Source organism: Chelonoidis abingdonii, chromosome 1, assembly GCF_003597395.2.
Source record: "Chelonoidis abingdonii isolate Lonesome George chromosome 1, CheloAbing_2.0, whole genome shotgun sequence".
NCBI lineage: Eukaryota > Metazoa > Chordata > Testudines > Testudinidae > Chelonoidis > Chelonoidis abingdonii.
Window position 1 is genome coordinate 116309827 of NC_133769.1, and position 6441 is coordinate 116316267.

Sequence of the window (6441 nt, forward strand, 5' to 3'; positions counted from 1 at the left end):
ATTAATTCCACCATCCAGATCATTAATAAAGATGTTGAACAAAACCAGCCCCAGGACTGACCCCTGGGACACTCCGCTTGATACCGGCTGCCACCTAGACATCAAGCTATTGATCACTACCCATTGAGCCCAACAATCTAGCCAGTTTTCTATCCACCTTATAGTCCATTCATCCAATCCATACTTTTTAACTTGCTGGCACTTATATAGGCACCTCTTACCCCCCACACCCTCTGCTAATTTTTCACACTTGCTATCTGGTCACCCTACTTCCCACACAACTCCCAGGGGCAGGACCCTACCCCCCGCCCCCAGAGCCACCTAGCCCCCATGGGCAGAGTAAAACAAAATAATATGAAATTCAAAAATAAATGAAAAAATATTTTTAAAATAACAAAAATTTCATGGGATTCTATCAATTGCTCAAAAGCTAGGATGTGCCAGAACATCCTTTCAACTTTAATTTGGCTCCCTTATGCAAATGCATGATAAAGAATTTAATTGCGTGATCACATGCTATTTTTTCCACCAATCAGTCCCCTTCCTCATTTAGATCACAGGACTGAGAGTGCCCATTGAATGAGCAGTTGTTCAGTATTTTGTTTTATTCTCATGGTTCAACGTATGGCCCCAGATATATACCTACCGACTTCTGCAACACAGGAAGCAGGGTCCTAGAGACAACAACTTTCTTCACTACACAATCCTGATGCCTACCCAGAGCACCATCCATCCTGTGCACTGAATAAGGCAGGGGTCCTTACCTAGCCAGTCCCAGTCTCCCCCACAACACTACTCCAGCTCTTCATCCAATCTCTGTCTCCCCACACTGGGTCCCAGTCACCTTGCAGCCAGGAACAGCAATTTAAGACGTAGTCCTACTCAGCCTCCTACATGCTGGGCTGGAGCCAGGGCCGGCGCTTCCATGTAGGCGACCTAAGCAGTCGCCTAGGGCACCAGGATTTGGGGAGGTAGCATTTTGCCACCCTCAGCAGTAATTCGGCGGTGGGGGGTCCTTCTGCACTCCGGGTCTTCGGTGGCAATTCTGCGGCGGGTCCTTCACTCGCTCCGGGACCTGCCGCTGAAGTTCCCTGAAGACTGGGATCGCGGAAGGCCCCCCAACCCCCACCGCCGAATTGCCACCGACCGGGAGCGCAGAAGGACCCTTGCCTAGGGCGCCAAAAACCCTGGAGCTGCTCCTGGCTGGAGCATGCTCAGTACAGATGGAATTCTCTGAGATGGAATCTTCACAGAATTTAGCTGCCAAATTCTAACAAGTCTCTACTGAATATGTCCATATGGAGACTTTTTTGAAAGGCTTATACCTTGGTCAAATATAGGTGTTTTTTCACAGGGACAGCAAAAAACACATTCCTGACACAAAGGTCACCCCTGCCAATGTCAATTCCCTGCTCCAATGTATGGAGACACTTACAAAACAGTTGTAAGAAAAAAATTTTAAATGGGCAAAACAATATATTTTTCTCCTAGTCTGAACCATTTAACCATTTATACTGAAACTGTGCCTAAACATTCAGCCTGAAGCAGACACCTGACAGAAAATTTAAGTCCAAGCAGTTAAACTTGATAAAGATCTTATCATAGAAAATGTTAGGCAATCTTAACTACAGGCATTGCTACCTACCTATAATATTTTTGCAGAAAGTTGTTTTTCCGCCTGTTCACAAGGCTGCCTTAACTTCTGATGAGTTTGGCTGCGTATATGACACCCAACACCAGCTGTCTCTCTCAAGAGAGAGGAACAACCCCATCCCACCCCAGTAAACCATTCCATGTTCCATGAGGAGGGGGACGCAAGTGCTTCTGTTGAGCTTCTTAATTGTCCCTCAGGAGCTACACCAGATGCTTTCTTGGAGGTGGGTGTATAGATGAATCATTCTCTACTCCCACCGGGTCTGTTATGTCAACGGACCAACCAACATGGCTGACCTCACAGAGAGAGAATATAATAGATGAAAGTGTGGTGTTTAGATGTGCTTGTAATTATTAGAACTTGGAGCACTGGCTGTTGGGAGTCTGAAAGGACAGGAAACAGGAAGGGGGGGAAGGAGTTAAGGAGGCTGAGTGAGAGTAACAGAGTGTGCAGCAGCAGTTTGATAAAGAGGTTTCCACTGTAAAAATGAAGTCCTGTTAAAACTTGTTAGTACCTTGCCTGCTTGACACACCATTTTGGCGATGAGGATGGACCTCCTGCCTCTGAACCCACCTGCACCCTTCCTGCAAAGCCCAGGTGAGCCTCCAACTGCTTTTACTGTCTGGATCCATATGTTTGAGACTTATCTGCTTGCAATCAGTGCTACAGAGATTTCTGAAGTAAAAGTGTGCTCTGCTAATCCACTGCCTTGGAGCAGAAGGGCAGCATATATTTTCCACTTTTCCACTTGCAGATGATAAATGTGGGACTGCACTCACCGCATTAAAGAACTTTTTTGTGCCAAAAGTGAATGTAGTAGCTAATCGCTACAGATTTCACCAGTGTGAACAGAAACCAGGGGAGTCTATAATGCAGTATATGCTTTCCTGAGGAGTCTGATTGTAACTTGTGACTGTGGGAATATAGCAGATGAGATGATTAGAGACCAGCTCATTGAGAAAACAACCATGCTTTGTGTAAGAGAACGCTTACTTCTAGAACCACAACTTAAACTAGAAAAAGCAATAACCATTGCTACTCAGATTGAGTCAGCTACAGCTGAAGCCAAAATAATGAACAGAGATACAGGAGGCACGTATGACTCTTTTGCAGAAAAGTTCACTATCGCTGCAGACAAACAATTGCCAAGAGGAAAACTATTAAAACAATTGCCAAGAGGAAAACTATTAAAAAGCCACTGAATCAGCAAATGCAAATTACAATAAAAGCATGTTTTTGCTGTGGATCCCCACAACATCTTGCAAGCTACACATGATGTCCAGCAAAAGTAGCTCAGTGCAATCATTGCAAAAAGATTGGGCATTTTGCTAAAGTACGTCGCAGTAGCCAGTTCAATCAGCAGGTGTATGCAGTTACAATACCAGATGCTACTGTGCTGAGTGTGGGCAAAATCACTACTGCACATATTCCAGAACAGATAAAGTGCACTATAAACGTTTCCGCCATACCCTCAGGCAAATCACACCCTATTCAGCTATGTTGGACACCAGCTCAGCAGTATCTATTCTACCTGATTCCATTTATTTGCATTACTTTAAAGATGTGCCTCTTACTGAACCCAAACTTCAGTTGGTGTGCTTTTTGAAAAACCATATTCCAGTACATGGCTGCCTGCCAGCAATAGTTACTTTTGGTGATTGCTGTGTAACTGCAGAGTTCTACATTGTCCACAAAGGCACTCTTATCCTTGGCAGAGATTCATTGGCTGCTTTAAATCTCAGGGTAGTTAATGGACGAATTGATCTTCCTCAGCAAAGAAATCTTGCAGTACACACACCAGTTTCAGCTGGGACTCAACACCAGGTTGAGGAGAAACTTGGCTGTGCTTATGGGTTTCTGCATAAAGTTAAAATGCGGAATAACGTGATGCCTGTACAACAGAAATTACAGCTTTTACCATTTTCAGTCAGGGAAGCTGTTTCAGAGGAACTTAGAAAACTTGTTAAAAATGACATTATTGAAGAGATTAACTCCTCGCAATGGGTTTCACCTATAGTGGTGACGCAGCAGAAGGGTGGAGGCATTCGCCTTTGTGTGGACTTAAGGGAGCCAAATAAAGCTATTGTGATTGACAGACATCCTCTTCCTCACATGGAACAAGTATTTGCAGAACTCTGTGGAGCAAAGATGTTTTCTACTCTTGATTTTCAGAGCGCATACCACCAGGTTATGTTGCATGAAGACAGCAGAGACCTCACAGCATTTATTACACATGAGGGACTATTTCATTTTAAACGTGTTCCATACGGTCTCGCATCAGCCCCAAGTGCCTTCCAAAAATGGTGTCATTGATTCTGAAGAATCAACATGGAGTTCAGTGCTATTTGGATGATATTATCGTGTTTGGAAATACTACTGAGGAGCATGACAATAACCTGCAGTCTGTACTAAACTGCATCAGCAAAGCAGGCCTCAAACTCAATAGGTCCAAATGCAAATTTAGACAAACTGATCTCTCCTTTCTGGGGCTTACAATTTCACAGGCTGGACTAAAACCTGATCCAGATCATATCCTGGCAATTTCACATGCTCTTCCTCCAAGAGATTTGCAAACCTTATGTTCCTTCTTGGGTCTTACCTCCTTGTATGCAAAATTCATTCCCAGTTATGCTTCTGTCATTGAACTGTTATGAGAATTACTACAGAGAAGTTCAACCTTAGTGTGGACAAAGGATGCACAGGCTAATTTTGAAATGGTGAAAGACTTGATTGTACATAGTCCAGTGCTTGCACTATTCAGTCCTACATTGCCCACAATTGTAACTACTGATGCTTCTGATTATGGACTTGGGGCTGTCCTCACACAACTTCTTGAGGACAACACAGAGAGGACTGTTGCATTTGCTTCAAGGACACTGAGTAATGTTGAGAGAAAAGATTCTGCAGTCAAAAAAGAAGCACTTGTTTGTGTCTGGGCTACTGAAAAATGGAGAACTTACTTGTGGGGCGGCACTTTCAAGTTGCGCACAGACCACAGCCCTTTGATGACGTTGCTCACCATGACAGGACTCCAAAGAGCAGAATATCGTATTGCTAGATGCTCTGCAAGACTACTCTCTTTCAATTATGAACTGGAATATAAGCCTGGAAACCAAAATGTGGTAGCTCATTGCCTTTCTCGCCTGCCTTTGCCTTCACCAGATGGTCCACCGGAGGATGAGGATGTAGTAGTTGCACTTATTACAAGCACTCTTACTGCAGTTACAAGAGAACAATTTCAAGCTGCTTGTTCAGCATGTCCAATTCAACAAAAACTATGGGAATTTCTGAGAAAGAGATGGCCCAGTAACCCTAAAAGCCTTGACCCAGTTTTGCTGCCTTATTTGAGAGTTCGGGATGAACTTTCTTTATTCGATGGCTGTGTGCTATGAGGTACACATCAGCTACTTGTTCCAGAAGAATTACAGTCAAAACTCATACTCCTGGCACACGATACTCATCAAGGAATTGTCAGAACCAAACAACGACTATGGGATCTGTATTGGTGGCCAGAGATGGACTCTCAGACTGAAGCACTCATAAAATCCTGTCACTTGCCAAATGCATGATAAGACAGCAGTGACACGTACCCCTTCATTACAGCCTGTTCCTCTTCCTGAATCTGCATGGGAAAAAGTGGTGATTGGCATTGTAGGACCCTTTGATACTGCTCCAATTGACTGTCGTTATGCCATAACTTTAATAAACCATTTCAGTAAAGGGCCTGAGATAGTGTTTACATCGCAAATCTCTTCTGCTATAGTAATTAAGTTCCTCTCTTCAGTTTTTAGCAGGGAAGGTAACCCCAAAGAACTGGTTTCCGATAATGGTAGTCAATTTACTTCCCTGGAGTTTGAAACCTTTCTAGCAGAGAGGAACATTTAACACAGAAGGTCATCCCTATATTACCCTCAAGCCAATGGGGAAATCGAACGGTTTAACATAAGTTTGAAAGAGAGTTTGCAAACAGCTAAACTGGAAGGGTGATTGTAGATACCCTTCACTACTGATTTCTTGCAAGCATACCAGGCTACCCGACATGCCACAACACAAAGATCACCCACAGTTACTGCATAGGAAACAGATGAATACTAAACTGAACATTGCTGGATTGCTAAAGGCATGATCTGATGCCCCAAACAAGGATGATGTGAGAAAAATAGTTGAACAGAACCAAGCAAAGTATAAGGCTTTCACAGAGAAGTGGCGGGGTGCTAAGGAACCAAAGTTTGAGTGTGGTTCCTTCATTAGAATTAGGGTGACCAAAGAGCAAGTGTGAAAAATAGGGATGGGAGTAGGGGGTAATAGGATCCTATATAAGGAAAAGACCCAAAAATCGGGACTGTCCCTATAAAATTGGGAATCTGGTCACCCTAGTTAGAATACAAAAACCTGGAATTTTACGCAAAGGGGACCATAATTTCCCAGCTCCTCTTAAAATCATAGAGAAGAAGAGACCTTACATCTATCGACTTTCTGATGGGCGGGTATGGAATGCTTCTTATCTTGCACCTGTCTATGCACCAAGAGGAGGTTATGCCAACACCCAGTCTGCACTGGATGACTTCACCATAGAACCAACACAACAAGACATTGCACTGGAACCAGGGCTTGAGAGACGGCCTGTCAGACCCAGATGACCACCTGTCTGGATTCAAGACTATGTTATGTAGTATCTACATTGTTTCCAGTGTAATATTTCTGCCAATAGTTTAGTGTCTTGTTTCCTGTTTGTTCCTGTGGTTAGAACAACAATGTTTATTTTAATTGGGAGAGTTTCTTAAGAG